We start from the raw sequence: 17,169 nt of genomic DNA on the forward strand, positions 1-17,169 counted from the left end.
GTGTAGTCCTTGCAGAACCTAGGTGTAGTCCTTATATAACCTAGGTGTAGTCCTTATAGAACCTAGGTGTAGTCCTTGTAGAACCTAGGTGTAGTCCTTGTAGAACCTAGGTGTAGTCATCGTAGAACCTAGGTGTAGTCATTGTAGAACCTAGGTGTAGTCCTTGTAGAACATAGGTGTAGTCATTGTAGAACCTAGGTGTAGTCATTGTAGAACCTAGGTGTAGTCATTGTAGAACCTAGGTGTAGTCATTGTAGAACCTAGGTGTAGTCCTTGTAGAACCTAGGTGTAGTCATTGTAGAACCTAGGTGTAGTCCTTGTAGAACCTAGGTGTAGTCATTGTAAAACCTAGGTGTAGTCATTGTAGAACCTAGGTGTAGTCATTGTAGAACCTAGGTGTAGTCCTTATAGAACCTAGGTGTAGTCCTTGTAGAACCTAGGTGTAGACATTGTAGAACCTAGGTGTAGTCATTATAGAACCTAGGTGTAGTCCTTATAGAACCTAGGTGTAGTCATTGTAGAACCTAGGTGTAGTCATTGTAGAACCTAGGTGTAGTCCTTGTAGAACATAGGTGTAGTCCTTGTAGAACATAGGTGTAGTCCTTATAGAACCTAGGTGTAGTCATTGTAGAACCTATGTGTAGTCATTGTAGAACCTAGGTGTAGTCCTAGTAGAACCTAGGTGTAGTCATTGTAGAACCTAGGTGTAGTCCTTGTAGAACCTAGGTGTAGTCCTTGTAGAACCTAGGTGTAGTCCTTATAGAACCTAGGTGTAGTCCTTGTAGAACCTAGGTGTAGTCATTGTAGAACCTAGGTGTAGTCATTGTAGAACCTAGGTGTAGTCCTTATATAACCTAGGTGTAGTCCTTATAGAACCTAGGTGTAGTCCTTGTAGAACCTAGGTGTAGTCCTTGTAGAACCTAGGTGTAGTCCTTATAGAACCTAGGTGCAGTCCTTGTAGAACCTAGGTGTAGTCCTTGTAGAACCTAGGTGTAGTCATTGTAGAACCTAGGTGCAGTCCTTGTAGAACCTAGGTGTAGTCCTTGTAGAACCTAGGTGTAGTCCTTGTAGAACCTAGGTGTAGTCCTTATAGAACCTAGGTGCAGTCCTTGTAGAACCTAGGTGTAGTCCTTGTAGAACCTAGGTGTAGTCCTTGTAGAACCTAGGTGTAGTCATTGTAGAACCTAGGTGTAGTCATTGTAGAACCTAGGTGTAGTCCTTATAGAACCTAGGTGTAGTCATTGTAGAACCTAGGTGTAGTCATTGTAGAACCTAGGTGTAGTCATTGTAGAACCTAGGTGTAGTCATTGTAGAACCTAGGTGTAGTCCTTATAGAACCTAGGTGTAGTCCTTGTAGAACCTAGGTGTAGACATTGTAGAACCTAGGTGTAGTCATTATAGAACCTAGGTGTAGTCCTTATAGAACCTAGGTGTAGTCATTGTAGAACCTAGGTGTAGTCATTGTAGAACCTAGGTGTAGTCCTTGTAGAACCTAGGTGTAGTCCTTGTAGAACCTAGGTGTAGTCCTTATAGAACCTAGGTGTAGTCATTGTAGAACCTAGGTGTAGTCCTAGTAGAACCTAGGTGTAGTCATTGTAGAACCTAGGTGTAGTCCTTGTAGAACCTAGGTGTAGTCCTTGTAGAACCTAGGTGTAGTCCGTGTAGAACCTAGGTGTAGTCATTGTAGAACCTAGGTGTAGTCATTGTAGAACCTAGGTGTAGTCCTTATAGAACCTAGGTGTAGTCATTGTAGAACCTAGGTGTAGTCATTGTAGAACCTAGGTGTAGTCATTGTAGAACCTAGGTGTAGTCATTGTAGAACCTAGGTGTAGTCCTTATAGAACCTAGGTGTAGTCCTTGTAGAACCTAGGTGTAGACATTGTAGAACCTAGGTGTAGTCATTATAGAACCTAGGTGTAGTCCTTATAGAACCTAGGTGTAGTCATTGTAGAACCTAGGTGTAGTCATTGTAGAACCTAGGTGTAGTCCTTGTAGAACCTAGGTGTAGTCCTTGTAGAACCTAGGTGTAGTCCTTATAGAACCTAGGTGTAGTCATTGTAGAACCTATGTGTAGTCATTGTAGAACCTAGGTGTAGTCCTAGTAGAACCTAGGTGTAGTCATTGTAGAACCTAGGTGTAGTCCTTGTAGAACCTAGGTGTAGTCCTTGTAGAACCTAGGTGTAGTCCTTATAGAACCTAGGTGTAGTCCTTGTAGAACCTAGGTGTAGTCATTGTAGAACCTAGGTGTAGTCATTGTAGAACCTAGGTGTAGTCCTTATAGAACCTAGGTGTAGTCCTTATAGAACCTAGGTGTAGTCCTTGTAGAACCTAGGTGTAGTCCTTGTAGAACCTAGGTGTAGTCCTTATAGAACCTAGGTGCAGTCCTTGTAGAACCTAGGTGTAGTCATTGTAGAACCTAGGTGTAGTCATTGTAGAACCTAGGTGCAGTCCTTGTAGAACCTAGGTGTAGTCCTTGTAGAACCTAGGTGTAGTCCTTATAGAACCTAGGTGCAGTCCTTGTAGAACCTAGGTGTAGTCATTGTAGAACCTAGGTGTAGTCCTTGTAGAACCTAGGTGTAGTCATTGTAGAACCTAGGTGTAGTCATTGTAGAACCTAGGTGTAGTCCTTATAGAACCTAGGTGTAGTCATTGTAGAACCTAGGTGTAGTCCTTATAGAACCTAGGTGTAGTCCTTGTAGAACCTAGGTGTAGTCCTTGGAGAACCTAGGTGTAGTCCTTGTAGAACCTAGGTGTAGTCCTTGTAGAACCTAGGTGTAGTCATTGTAGAACCTAGGTGTAGTCCTTGTAGAACCTCGGTGTAGTCCTTGTAGAACCTAGGTGTAGTCCTTGTAGAACCTAGGTGTAGTCCTTATAGAACCTAGGTGTAGTCATTGTAGAACCTAGCTGTAGTCATTGTAGAACCTAGGTGTAGTCCTTATAGAACCTAGGTGTAGTCCTTGCAGAACCTAGGTGTAGTCCTTATATAACCTAGGTGTAGTCCTTGTAGAACCTAGGTGTAGTCCTTGTAGAACCTAGGTGTAGTCATCGTAGAACCTAGGTGTAGTCATTGTAGAACCTAGGTGTAGTCCTTGTAGAACATAGGTGTAGTCATTGTAGAACCTAGGTGTAGTCATTGTAGAACCTAGGTGTAGTCATTGTAGAACCTAGGTGTAGTCCTAGTAGAACCTAGGTGTAGTCATTGTAGAACCTAGGTGTAGTCCTTGTAGAACATAGGTGTAGTCCTTGTAGAACCTAGGTGTAGTCCTTGTAGAACCTAGATGTAGTCATTGTAGAACCTAGGTGTAGTCATTGTAGAACCTAGGTGTAGTCCTTATAGAACCTAGGTGTAGTCATTGTAGAACCTAGGTGTAGTCATTGTAGAACCTAGGTGTAGTCATTGTAGAACCTAGGTGTAGTCATTGTAGAACCTAGGTGTAGTCCTTATAGAACCTAGGTGTAGTCCTTGTAGAACCTAGGTGTAGACATTGTAGAACCTAGGTGTAGTCATTATAGAACCTAGGTGTAGTCCTTATAGAACCTAGGTGTAGTCATTGTAGAACCTAGGTGTAGTCATTGTAGAACCTAGGTGTAGTCCTTGTAGAACCTAGGTGTAGTCCTTGTAGAACCTAGGTGTAGTCCTTATAGAACCTAGGTGTAGTCATTGTAGAACCTATGTGTAGTCATTGTAGAACCTAGGTGTAGTCCTAGTAGAACCTAGGTGTAGTCATTGTAGAACCTAGGTGTAGTCCTTGTAGAACCTAGGTGTAGTCCTTGTAGAACCTAGGTGTAGTCCTTATAGAACCTAGGTGTAGTCCTTGTAGAACCTAGGTGTAGTCATTGTAGAACCTAGGTGTAGTCATTGTAGAACCTAGGTGTAGTCCTTATAGAACCTAGGTGTAGTCCTTATAGAACCTAGCTGTAGTCATTGTAGAACCTAGGTGTAGTCCTTATAGAACCTAGGTGTAGTCCTTGCAGAACCTAGGTGTAGTCCTTATATAACCTAGGTGTAGTCCTTGTAGAACCTAGGTGTAGTCCTTGTAGAACCTAGGTGTAGTCATCGTAGAACCTAGGTGTAGTCATTGTAGAACCTAGGTGTAGTCCTTGTAGAACATAGGTGTAGTCATTGTAGAACCTAGGTGTAGTCATTGTAGAACCTAGGTGTAGTCATTGTAGAACCTAGGTGTAGTCATTGTAGAACCTAGGTGTAGTCCTTGTAGAACCTAGGTGTAGTCATTGTAGAACCTAGGTGTAGTCATTGTAGAACCTAGGTGTAGTCATTGTAGAACCTAGGTGTAGTCATTGTAGAACCTAGGTGTAGTCCTTATAGAACCTAGGTGTAGTCCTTGTAGAACCTAGGTGTAGACATTGTAGAACCTAGGTGTAGTCATTATAGAACCTAGGTGTAGTCATTATAGAACCTAGGTGTAGTCATTGTAGAACCTAGGTGTAGTCATTGTAGAACCTAGGTGTAGTCCTTGTAGAACCTAGGTGTAGTCCTTGTAGAACCTAGGTGTAGTCCTTATAGAACCTAGGTGTAGTCATTGTAGAACCTATGTGTAGTCATTGTAGAACCTAGGTGTAGTCCTAGTAGAACCTAGGTGTAGTCATTGTAGAACCTAGGTGTAGTCCTTGTAGAACCTAGGTGTAGTCCTTGTAGAACCTAGGTGTAGTCCTTATAGAACATAGGTGTAGTCCTTGTAGAACCTAGGTGTAGTCATTGTAGAACCTAGGTGTAGTCATTGTAGAACCTAGGTGTAGTCCTTATAGAACCTAGGTGTAGTCCTTATAGAACCTAGGTGTAGTCCTTGTAGAACCTAGGTGTAGTCCTTGTAGAACCTAGGTGTAGTCCTTGTAGAACCTAGGTGTAGTCATTGTAGAACCTAGGTGTAGTCCTTGTAGAACCTAGGTGTAGTCCTTGTAGAACCTAGGTGTAGTCCTTATAGAACCTAGGTGTAGTCCTTATAGAACCTAGGTGTAGTCATTATAGAACCTAGGTGTAGTCCTTATAGAACCTAGGTGTAGTCATTATAGAACCTAGGTGTAGTCATTGTATAACCTAGGTGTAGTCCTTGTAGAACCTAGGTGTAGTCATTATATAACCTAGGTGTAGTCATTGTAGAACCTAGGTGTAGTCATTGTAGAACCTAGGTGTAGTCCTTGTAGAACCTAGGTGTAGTCATTGTATAACCTAGGTGTAGTCCTTGTAGAACCTAGGTGTAGTCATTGTATAACCTAGGTGTAGTCCTTGTAGAACCTAGGTGTAGTCCTTATAGAACCTAGGTGTAGTCATTATAGAACCTAGGTGTAGTCCTTATAGAACCTAGGTGTAGTCATTGTAGAACCTAGGTGTAGTCCTTGTATAACCTAGGTGTAGTCATTGTAGAACCTAGGTGTAGTCCTTGTAGAACCTAGGTGTAGTCATTGTATAACCTAGGTGTAGTCCTTGTAGAACCTAGGTGTAGTCATTGTAGAACCTAGGTGTAGTCCTTGTAGAACCTAGGTGTAGTCCTTGGAGAACCTAGGTGTAGTCCTTGTAGAACCTAGGTGTAGTCATTGTAGAACCTAGGTGTAGTCCTTATAGAACCTAGGTGTAGTCCTTATAGAACCTAGGTGTAGTCCTTGTAGAACCTAGGTGTAGTCCTTGTAGAACCTAGGTGTAGTCCTTGTAGAACCTAGGTGTAGTCCTTGTAGAACCTAGGTGTAGTCATTGTAGAACCTAGGTGTAGTCCTTATAGAACCTAGGTGTAGTCCTTGTAGAAGCTAGGTGTAGTCATTGTAGAACCTAGGTGTAGTCCTTGTAGAAGCTAGGTGTAGTCATTGTAGAACCTAGGTGTAGTCATTGTAGAACCTAGGTGTAGTCCTTGTAGAACCTAGGTGTAGTCCTTGTAGAACCTAGGTGTAGTCCTTATAGAACCTAGGTGTAGTCCTTATAGAACCTAGGTGTAGTCCTTGTAGAACCTAGGTGTAGTCCTTGTAGAACATAGGTGTAGTCCTTATAGAACCTAGGTGCAGTCCTTGTAGAACCTAGGTGTAGTCCTTGTAGAACCTAGGTGTAGTCATTGTAGAACCTAGGTGTAGTCCTTATATAACCTAGGTGTAGTCCTTATAGAACCTAGGTGTAGTCCTTGTAGAACCTAGGTGTAGTCATTGTAGAACCTAGGTGTAGTCATTGTAGAACCTAGGTGTAGTCCTTATAGAACCTAGGTGTAGTCATTGTAGAACCTAGGTGTAGTCCTTATAGAACCTAGGTGTAGTCCTTGTAGAACCTAGGTGTAGTCCTTGGAGAACCTAGGTGTAGTCCTTGTAGAACCTAGGTGTAGTCCTTGTAGAACCTAGGTGTAGTCATTGTAGAACCTAGGTGTAGTCCTTGTAGAACCTCGGTGTAGTCCTTGTAGAACCTAGGTGTAGTCCTTGTAGAACCTAGGTGTAGTCCTTATAGAACCTAGGTGTAGTCATTGTAGAACCTAGCTGTAGTCATTGTAGAACCTAGGTGTAGTCCTTATAGAACCTAGGTGTAGTCCTTGCAGAACCTAGGTGTAGTCCTTATATAACCTAGGTGTAGTCCTTATAGAACCTAGGTGTAGTCCTTGTAGAACCTAGGTGTAGTCCTTGTAGAACCTAGGTGTAGTCATCGTAGAACCTAGGTGTAGTCATTGTAGAACCTAGGTGTAGTCCTTGTCGAACATAGGTGTAGTCATTGTAGAACCTAGGTGTAGTCATTGTAGAACCTAGGTGTAGTCATTGTAGAACCTAGGTGTAGTCCTTGTAGAACCTAGGTGTAGTCATTGTAGAACCTAGGTGTAGTCCTTGTAGAACCTAGGTGTAGTCATTGTAAAACCTAGGTGTAGTCATTGTAGAACCTAGGTGTAGTCATTGTAGAACCTAGGTGTAGTCCTTATAGAACCTAGGTGTAGTCCTTGTAGAACCTAGGTGTAGACATTGTAGAACCTAGGTGTAGTCATTATAGAACCTAGGTGTAGTCCTTATAGAACCTAGGTGTAGTCATTGTAGAACCTAGGTGTAGTCATTGTAGAACCTAGGTGTAGTCCTTGTAGAACATAGGTGTAGTCCTTGTAGAACATAGGTGTAGTCCTTATAGAACCTAGGTGTAGTCATTGTAGAACCTATGTGTAGTCATTGTAGAACCTAGGTGTAGTCCTAGTAGAACCTAGGTGTAGTCATTGTAGAACCTAGGTGTAGTCCTTGTAGAACCTAGGTGTAGTCCTTGTAGAACCTAGGTGTAGTCCTTATAGAACCTAGGTGTAGTCCTTGTAGAACCTAGGTGTAGTCATTGTAGAACCTAGGTGTAGTCATTGTAGAACCTAGGTGTAGTCCTTATATAACCTAGGTGTAGTCCTTATAGAACCTAGGTGTAGTCCTTGTAGAACCTAGGTGTAGTCCTTGTAGAACCTAGGTGTAGTCCTTATAGAACCTAGGTGCAGTCCTTGTAGAACCTAGGTGTAGTCCTTGTAGAACCTAGGTGTAGTCATTGTAGAACCTAGGTGCAGTCCTTGTAGAACCTAGGTGTAGTCCTTGTAGAACCTAGGTGTAGTCCTTGTAGAACCTAGGTGTAGTCCTTATAGAACCTAGGTGCAGTCCTTGTAGAACCTAGGTGTAGTCCTTGTAGAACCTAGGTGTAGTCCTTGTAGAACCTAGGTGTAGTCATTGTAGAACCTAGGTGTAGTCATTGTAGAACCTAGGTGTAGTCCTTATAGAACCTAGGTGTAGTCATTGTAGAACCTAGGTGTAGTCATTGTAGAACCTAGGTGTAGTCATTGTAGAACCTAGGTGTAGTCATTGTAGAACCTAGGTGTAGTCCTTATAGAACCTAGGTGTAGTCCTTGTAGAACCTAGGTGTAGACATTGTAGAACCTAGGTGTAGTCATTATAGAACCTAGGTGTAGTCCTTATAGAACCTAGGTGTAGTCATTGTAGAACCTAGGTGTAGTCATTGTAGAACCTAGGTGTAGTCCTTGTAGAACCTAGGTGTAGTCCTTGTAGAACCTAGGTGTAGTCCTTATAGAACCTTGGTGTAGTCATTGTAGAACCTAGGTGTAGTCCTAGTAGAACCTAGGTGTAGTCATTGTAGAACCTAGGTGTAGTCCTTGTAGAACCTAGGTGTAGTCCTTGTAGAACCTAGGTGTAGTCCGTGTAGAACCTAGGTGTAGTCATTGTAGAACCTAGGTGTAGTCATTGTAGAACCTAGGTGTAGTCCTTATAGAACCTAGGTGTAGTCATTGTAGAACCTAGGTGTAGTCATTGTAGAACCTAGGTGTAGTCATTGTAGAACCTAGGTGTAGTCATTGTAGAACCTAGGTGTAGTCCTTATAGAACCTAGGTGTAGTCCTTGTAGAACCTAGGTGTAGACATTGTAGAACCTAGGTGTAGTCATTATAGAACCTAGGTGTAGTCCTTATAGAACCTAGGTGTAGTCATTGTAGAACCTAGGTGTAGTCATTGTAGAACCTAGGTGTAGTCCTTGTAGAACCTAGGTGTAGTCCTTGTAGAACCTAGGTGTAGTCCTTATAGAACCTAGGTGTAGTCATTGTAGAACCTATGTGTAGTCATTGTAGAACCTAGGTGTAGTCCTAGTAGAACCTAGGTGTAGTCATTGTAGAACCTAGGTGTAGTCCTTGTAGAACCTAGGTGTAGTCCTTGTAGAACCTAGGTGTAGTCCTTATAGAACCTAGGTGTAGTCCTTGTAGAACCTAGGTGTAGTCATTGTAGAACCTAGGTGTAGTCATTGTAGAACCTAGGTGTAGTCCTTATAGAACCTAGGTGTAGTCCTTATAGAACCTAGGTGTAGTCCTTGTAGAACCTAGGTGTAGTCCTTGTAGAACCTAGGTGTAGTCCTTATAGAACCTAGGTGCAGTCCTTGTAGAACCTAGGTGTAGTCATTGTAGAACCTAGGTGTAGTCATTGTAGAACCTAGGTGCAGTCCTTGTAGAACCTAGGTGTAGTCCTTGTAGAACCTAGGTGTAGTCCTTGTAGAACCTAGGTGTAGTCCTTATAGAACCTAGGTGCAGTCCTTGTAGAACCTAGGTGTAGTCATTGTAGAACCTAGGTGTAGTCCTTGTAGAACCTAGGTGTAGTCATTGTAGAACCTAGGTGTAGTCATTGTAGAACCTAGGTGTAGTCCTTATAGAACCTAGGTGTAGTCATTGTAGAACCTAGGTGTAGTCCTTATAGAACCTAGGTGTAGTCCTTGTAGAACCTAGGTGTAGTCCTTGGAGAACCTAGGTGTAGTCCTTGTAGAACCTAGGTGTAGTCCTTGTAGAACCTAGGTGTAGTCATTGTAGAACCTAGGTGTAGTCCTTGTAGAACCTCGGTGTAGTCCTTGTAGAACCTAGGTGTAGTCCTTGTAGAACCTAGGTGTAGTCCTTATAGAACCTAGGTGTAGTCATTGTAGAACCTAGCTGTAGTCATTGTAGAACCTAGGTGTAGTCCTTATAGAACCTAGGTGTAGTCCTTGCAGAACCTAGGTGTAGTCCTTATATAACCTAGGTGTAGTCCTTGTAGAACCTAGGTGTAGTCCTTGTAGAACCTAGGTGTAGTCATCGTAGAACCTAGGTGTAGTCATTGTAGAACCTAGGTGTAGTCCTTGTAGAACATAGGTGTAGTCATTGTAGAACCTAGGTGTAGTCATTGTAGAACCTATGTGTAGTCATTGTAGAACCTAGGTGTAGTCCTAGTAGAACCTAGGTGTAGTCCTTATAGAACCTAGGTGTAGTCATTATAGAACCTAGGTGTAGTCATTGTATAACCTAGGTGTAGTCCTTGTAGAACCTAGGTGTAGTCATTATATAACCTAGGTGTAGTCATTGTAGAACCTAGGTGTAGTCATTGTAGAACCTAGGTGTAGTCCTTATAGAACCTAGGTGTAGTCATTGTAGAACCTAGGTGTAGTCCTTGTATAACCTAGGTGTAGTCATTGTAGAACCTAGGTGTAGTCCTTGTAGAACCTAGGTGTAGTCATTGTAGAACCTAGGTGTAGTCCTTGTAGAACCTAGGTGTAGTCATTGTAGAACCTAGGTGTAGTCCTTGTAGAACCTAGGTGTAGTCCTTGGAGAACCTAGGTGTAGTCATTGTAGAACCTAGGTGTAGTCCTTGTAGAACCTCGGTGTAGTCCTTGTAGAACCTAGGTGTAGTCCTTGTAGAACCTAGGTGTAGTCCTTATAGAACCTAGGTGTAGTCATTGTAGAACCTAGCTGTAGTCATTGTAGAACCTAGGTGTAGTCCTTATAGAACCTAGGTGTAGTCCTTGCAGAACCTAGGTGTAGTCCTTATATAACCTAGGTGTAGTCCTTATAGAACCTAGGTGTAGTCCTTGTAGAACCTAGGTGTAGTCCTTGTAGAACCTAGGTGTAGTCATCGTAGAACCTAGGTGTAGTCATTGTAGAACCTAGGTGTAGTCCTTGTAGAACATAGGTGTAGTCATTGTAGAACCTAGGTGTAGTCCTTGTAGAACCTCGGTGTAGTCCTTGTAGAACCTAGGTGTAGTCCTTGTAGAACCTAGGTGTAGTCATTGTAGAACCTAGGTGTAGTCCTTGTAGAACCTAGGTGTAGTCATTGTAGAACCTAGGTGTAGTCATTGTAGAACCTAGGTGTAGTCATTGTAGAACCTAGGTGTAGTCCTTATAGAACCTAGGTGTAGTCCTTGTAGAACCTAGGTGTAGACATTGTAGAACCTAGGTGTAGTCATTATAGAACCTAGGTGTAGTCCTTATAGAACCTAGGTGTAGTCATTGTAGAACCTAGGTGTAGTCATTGTAGAACCTAGGTGTAGTCCTTGTAGAACCTAGGTGTAGTCCTTGTAGAACCTAGGTGTAGTCCTTATAGAACCTAGGTGTAGTCATTGTAGAACCTATGTGTAGTCATTGTAGAACCTAGGTGTAGTCCTAGTAGAACCTAGGTGTAGTCATTGTAGAACCTAGGTGTAGTCCTTGTAGAACCTAGGTGTAGTCCTTGTAGAACCTAGGTGTAGTCCTTATAGAACCTAGGTGTAGTCCTTGTAGAACCTAGGTGTAGTCATTGTAGAACCTAGGTGTAGTCATTGTAGAACCTAGGTGTAGTCATTGTAGAACCTAGGTGTAGTCCTTATAGAACCTAGGTGTAGTCCTTATAGAACCTAGGTGTAGTCCTTGTAGAACCTAGGTGTAGTCCTTGTAGAACCTAGGTGTAGTCCTTATAGAACCTAGGTGCAGTCCTTGTAGAACCTAGGTGTAGTCCTTGTAGAACCTAGGTGTAGTCATTGTAGAACCTAGGTGCAGTCCTTGTAGAACCTAGGTGTAGTCCTTGTAGAACCTAGGTGTAGTCCTTGTAGAACCTAGGTGTAGTCATTGTAGAACCTAGGTGTAGTCATTGTAGAACCTAGGTGTAGTCCTTATAGAACCTAGGTGTAGTCATTGTAGAACCTAGGTGTAGTCATTGTAGAACCTAGGTGTAGTCATTGTAGAACCTAGGTGTAGTCATTGTAGAACCTAGGTGTAGTCCTTATAGAACCTAGGTGTAGTCCTTGTAGAACCTAGGTGTAGACATTGTAGAACCTAGGTGTAGTCATTATAGAACCTAGGTGTAGTCCTTATAGAACCTAGGTGTAGTCATTGTAGAACCTAGGTGTAGTCATTGTAGAACCTAGGTGTAGTCCTTGTAGAACCTAGGTGTAGTCCTTGTAGAACCTAGGTGTAGTCCTTATAGAACCTAGGTGTAGTCATTGTAGAACCTATGTGTAGTCATTGTAGAACCTAGGTGTAGTCCTAGTAGAACCTAGGTGTAGTCATTGTAGAACCTAGGTGTAGTCCTTGTAGAACCTAGGTGTAGTCCTTGTAGAACCTAGGTGTAGTCCTTGTAGAACCTAGGTGTAGTCATTGTAGAACCTAGGTGTAGTCATTGTAGAACATAGGTGTAGTCCTTATAGAACCTAGGTGTAGTCATTGTAGAACCTAGGTGTAGTCATTGTAGAACCTAGGTGTAGTCATTGTAGAACCTAGGTGTAGTCATTGTAGAACCTAGGTGTAGTCCTTATAGAACCTAGGTGTAGTCCTTGTAGAACCTAGGTGTAGACATTGTAGAACCTAGGTGTAGTCATTATAGAACCTAGGTGTAGTCCTTATAGAACCTAGGTGTAGTCATTGTAGAACCTAGGTGTAGTCATTGTAGAACCTAGGTGTAGTCCTTGTAGAACCTAGGTGTAGTCCTTGTAGAACCTAGGTGTAGTCCTTATAGAACCTAGGTGTAGTCATTGTAGAACCTATGTGTAGTCATTGTAGAACCTAGGTGTAGTCCTAGTAGAACCTAGGTGTAGTCATTGTAGAACCTAGGTGTAGTCCTTGTAGAACCTAGGTGTAGTCCTTGTAGAACCTAGGTGTAGTCCTTATAGAACCTAGGTGTAGTCCTTGTAGAACCTAGGTGTAGTCATTGTAGAACCTAGGTGTAGTCATTGTAGAACCTAGGTGTAGTCCTTATAGAACCTAGGTGTAGTCCTTATAGAACCTAGGTGTAGTCCTTGTAGAACCTAGGTGTAGTCATTGTAGAACCTAGGTGTAGTCCTTATAGAACCTAGGTGCAGTCCTTGTAGAACCTAGGTGTAGTCCTTGTAGAACCTAGGTGTAGTCATTGTAGAACCTAGGTGCAGTCCTTGTAGAACCTAGGTGTAGTCCTTGTAGAACCTAGGTGTAGCCCTTGTAGAACCTAGGTGTAGTCATTGTAGAACCTAGGTGTAGTCATTGTAGAACCTAGGTGTAGTCCTTATAGAACCTAGGTGTAGTCATTGTAGAACCTAGGTGTAGTCATTGTAGAACCTAGGTGTAGTCATTGTAGAACCTAGGTGTAGTCATTGTAGAACCTAGGTGTAGTCCTTATAGAACCTAGGTGTAGTCCTTGTAGAACCTAGGTGTAGACATTGTAGAACCTAGGTGTAGTCATTATAGAACCTAGGTGTAGTCCTTATAGAACCTAGGTGTAGTCATTGTAGAACCTAGGTGTAGTCATTGTAGAACCTAGGTGTAGTCATTGTAGAACCTAGGTGTAGTCATTGTAGAACCTAGGTGTAGTCCTTATAGAACCTAGGTGTAGTCCTTGTAGAACCTAGGTGTAGACATTGTAGAACCTAGGTGTAGTCATTATAGAACCTAGGTGTAGTCCTTATAGAACCTAGGTGTAGTCATTGTAGAACCTAGGTGTAGTCATTGTAGAACCTAGGTGTAGTCCTTGTAGAACCTAGGTGTTGTCCTTGTAGAACCTAGGTGTAGTCCTTATAGAACCTAGGTGTAGTCATTGTAGAACCTATGTGTAGTCATTGTAGAACCTAGGTGTAGTCCTAGTAGAACCTAGGTGTAGTCATTGTAGAACCTAGGTGTAGTCCTTGTAGAACATAGGTGTAGTCCTTGTAGAACCTAGGTGTAGTCCTTGTAGAACCTAGATGTAGTCATTGTAGAACCTAGGTGTAGTCATTGTAGAACCTAGGTGTAGTCCTTATAGAACCTAGGTGTAGTCATTGTAGAACCTAGGTGTAGTCATTGTAGAACCTAGGTGTAGTCATTGTAGAACCTAGGTGTAGTCATTGTAGAACCTAGGTGTAGTCCTTATAGAACCTAGGTGTAGTCCTTGTAGAACCTAGGTGTAGACATTGTAGAACCTAGGTGTAGTCATTATAGAACCTAGGTGTAGTCCTTATAGAACCTAGGTGTAGTCATTGTAGAACCTAGGTGTAGTCATTGTAGAACCTAGGTGTAGTCCTTGTAGAACCTAGGTGTAGTCCTTGTAGAACCTAGGTGTAGTCCTTATAGAACCTAGGTGTAGTCATTGTAGAACCTATGTGTAGTCATTGTAGAACCTAGGTGTAGTCCTAGTAGAACCTAGGTGTAGTCATTGTAGAACCTAGGTGTAGTCCTTGTAGAACCTAGGTGTAGTCCTTGTAGAACCTAGGTGTAGTCCTTATAGAACCTAGGTGTAGTCCTTGTAGAACCTAGGTGTAGTCATTGTAGAACCTAGGTGTAGTCATTGTAGAACCTAGGTGTAGTCCTTATAGAACCTAGGTGTAGTCCTTATAGAACCTAGCTGTAGTCATTGTAGAACCTAGGTGTAGTCCTTATAGAACCTAGGTGTAGTCCTTGCAGAACCTAGGTGTAGTCCTTATATAACCTAGGTGTAGTCCTTGTAGAACCTAGGTGTAGTCCTTGTAGAACCTAGGTGTAGTCATCGTAGAACCTAGGTGTAGTCATTGTAGAACCTAGGTGTAGTCCTTGTAGAACATAGGTGTAGTCATTGTAGAACCTAGGTGTAGTCATTGTAGAACCTAGGTGTAGTCATTGTAGAACCTAGGTGTAGTCATTGTAGAACCTAGGTGTAGTCCTTGTAGAACCTAGGTGTAGTCATTGTAGAACCTAGGTGTAGTCATTGTAGAACCTAGGTGTAGTCATTGTAGAACCTAGGTGTAGTCATTGTAGAACCTAGGTGTAGTCCTTATAGAACCTAGATGTAGTCCTTGTAGAACCTAGGTGTAGACATTGTAGAACCTAGGTGTAGTCATTATAGAACCTAGGTGTAGTCCTTATAGAACCTAGGTGTAGTCATTGTAGAACCTAGGTGTAGTCATTGTAGAACCTAGGTGTAGTCCTTGTAGAACCTAGGTGTAGTCCTTGTAGAACCTAGGTGTAGTCCTTATAGAACCTAGGTGTAGTCATTGTAGAACCTATGTGTAGTCATTGTAGAACCTAGGTGTAGTCCTAGTAGAACCTAGGTGTAGTCATTGTAGAACCTAGGTGTAGTCCTTGTAGAACCTAGGTGTAGTCCTTGTAGAACCTAGGTGTAGTCCTTATAGAACATAGGTGTAGTCCTTGTAGAACCTAGGTGTAGTCATTGTAGAACCTAGGTGTAGTCATTGTAGAACCTAGGTGTAGTCCTTATAGAACCTAGGTGTAGTCCTTATAGAACCTAGGTGTAGTCCTTGTAGAACCTAGGTGTAGTCCTTGTAGAACCTAGGTGTAGTCCTTGTAGAACCTAGGTGTAGTCATTGTAGAACCTAGGTGTAGTCCTTGTAGAACCTAGGTGTAGTCCTTGTAGAACCTAGGTGTAGTCCTTATAGAACCTAGGTGTAGTCCTTATAGAACCTAGGTGTAGTCATTATAGAACCTAGGTGTAGTCCTTATAGAACCTAGGTGTAGTCATTATAGAACCTAGGTGTAGTCATTGTATAACCTAGGTGTAGTCCTTGTAGAACCTAGGTGTAGTCATTATATAACCTAGGTGTAGTCATTGTAGAACCTAGGTGTAGTCATTGTAGAACCTAGGTGTAGTCCTTGTAGAACCTAGGTGTAGTCATTGTATAACCTAGGTGTAGTCCTTGTAGAACCTAGGTGTAGTCATTGTATAACCTAGGTGTAGTCCTTGTAGAACCTAGGTGTAGTCCTTATAGAACCTAGGTGTAGTCATTATAGAACCTAGGTGTAGTCCTTATAGAACCTAGGTGTAGTCATTGTAGAACCTAGGTGTAGTCCTTGTATAACCTAGGTGTAGTCATTGTAGAACCTAGGTGTAGTCCTTGTAGAACCTAGGTGTAGTCATTGTATAACCTAGGTGTAGTCCTTGTAGAACCTAGGTGTAGTCATTGTAGAACCTAGGTGTAGTCCTTGTAGAACCTAGGTGTAGTCCTTGGAGAACCTAGGTGTAGTCCTTGTAGAACCTAGGTGTAGTCATTGTAGAACCTAGGTGTAGTCCTTATAGAACCTAGGTGTAGTCCTTATAGAACCTAGGTGTAGTCCTTGTAGAACCTAGGTGTAGTCCTTGTAGAACCTAGGTGTAGTCCTTGTAGAACCTAGGTGTAGTCCTTGTAGAACCTAGGTGTAGTCATTGTAGAACCTAGGTGTAGTCCTTATAGAACCTAGGTGTAGTCCTTGTAGAAGCTAGGTGTAGTCATTGTAGAACCTAGGTGTAGTCCTTGTAGAAGCTAGGTGTAGTCATTGTAGAACCTAGGTGTAGTCATTGTAGAACCTAGGTGTAGTCCTTGTAGAACCTAGGTGTAGTCCTTGTAGAACCTAGGTGTAGTCCTTATAGAACCTAGGTGTAGTCCTTATAGAACCTAGGTGTAGTCCTTGTAGAACCTAGGTGTAGTCCTTGTAGAACATAGGTGTAGTCCTTATAGAACCTAGGTGCAGTCCTTGTAGAACCTAGGTGTAGTCCTTGTAGAACCTAGGTGTAGTCATTGTAGAACCTAGGTGTAGTCCTTATATAACCTAGGTGTAGTCCTTATAGAACCTAGGTGTAGTCCTTGTAGAACCTAGGTGTAGTCATTGTAGAACCTAGGTGTAGTCATTGTAGAACCTAGGTGTAGTCCTTATAGAACCTAGGTGTAGTCATTGTAGAACCTAGGTGTAGTCCTTATAGAACCTAGGTGTAGTCCTTGTAGAACCTAGGTGTAGTCCTTGGAGAACCTAGGTGTAGTCCTTGTAGAACCTAGGTGTAGTCCTTGTAGAACCTAGGTGTAGTCATTGTAGAACCTAGGTGTAGTCCTTGTAGAACCTCGGTGTAGTCCTTGTAGAACCTAGGTGTAGTCCTTGTAGAACCTAGGTGTAGTCCTTATAGAACCTAGGTGTAGTCATTGTAGAACCTAGCTGTAGTCATTGTAGAACCTAGGTGTAGTCCTTATAGAACCTAGGTGTAGTCCTTGCAGAACCTAGGTGTAGTCCTTATATAACCTAGGTGTAGTCCTTATAGAACCTAGGTGTAGTCCTTGTAGAACCTAGGTGTAGTCCTTGTAGAACCTAGGTGTAGTCATCGTAGAACCTAGGTGTAGTCATTGTAGAACCTAGGTGTAGTCCTTGTAGAACATAGGTGTAGTCATTGTAGAACCTAGGTGTAGTCATTGTAGAACCTAGGTGTAGTCATTGTAGAACCTAGGTGTAGTCATTGTAGAACCTAGGTGTAGTCCTTGTAGAACCTAGGTGTAGTCATTGTAGAACCTAGGTGTAGTCCTTGTAGAACCTAGGTGTAGTCATTGTAAAACCTAGGTGTAGTCATTGTAGAACCTAGGTGTAGTCATTGTAGAACCTAGGTGTAGTCCTTATAGAACCTAGGTGTAGTCCTTGTAGAACCTAGGTGTAGACATTGTAGAACCTAGGTGTAGTCATTATAGAACCTAGGTGTAGTCCTTATAGAACCTAGGTGTAGTCA

Source organism: Notolepis coatsorum (genome assembly GCF_963971535.1).
Source record: "Notolepis coatsorum genome assembly, chromosome: 4".
Lineage (NCBI taxonomy): Eukaryota > Metazoa > Chordata > Actinopteri > Aulopiformes > Paralepididae > Notolepis > Notolepis coatsorum.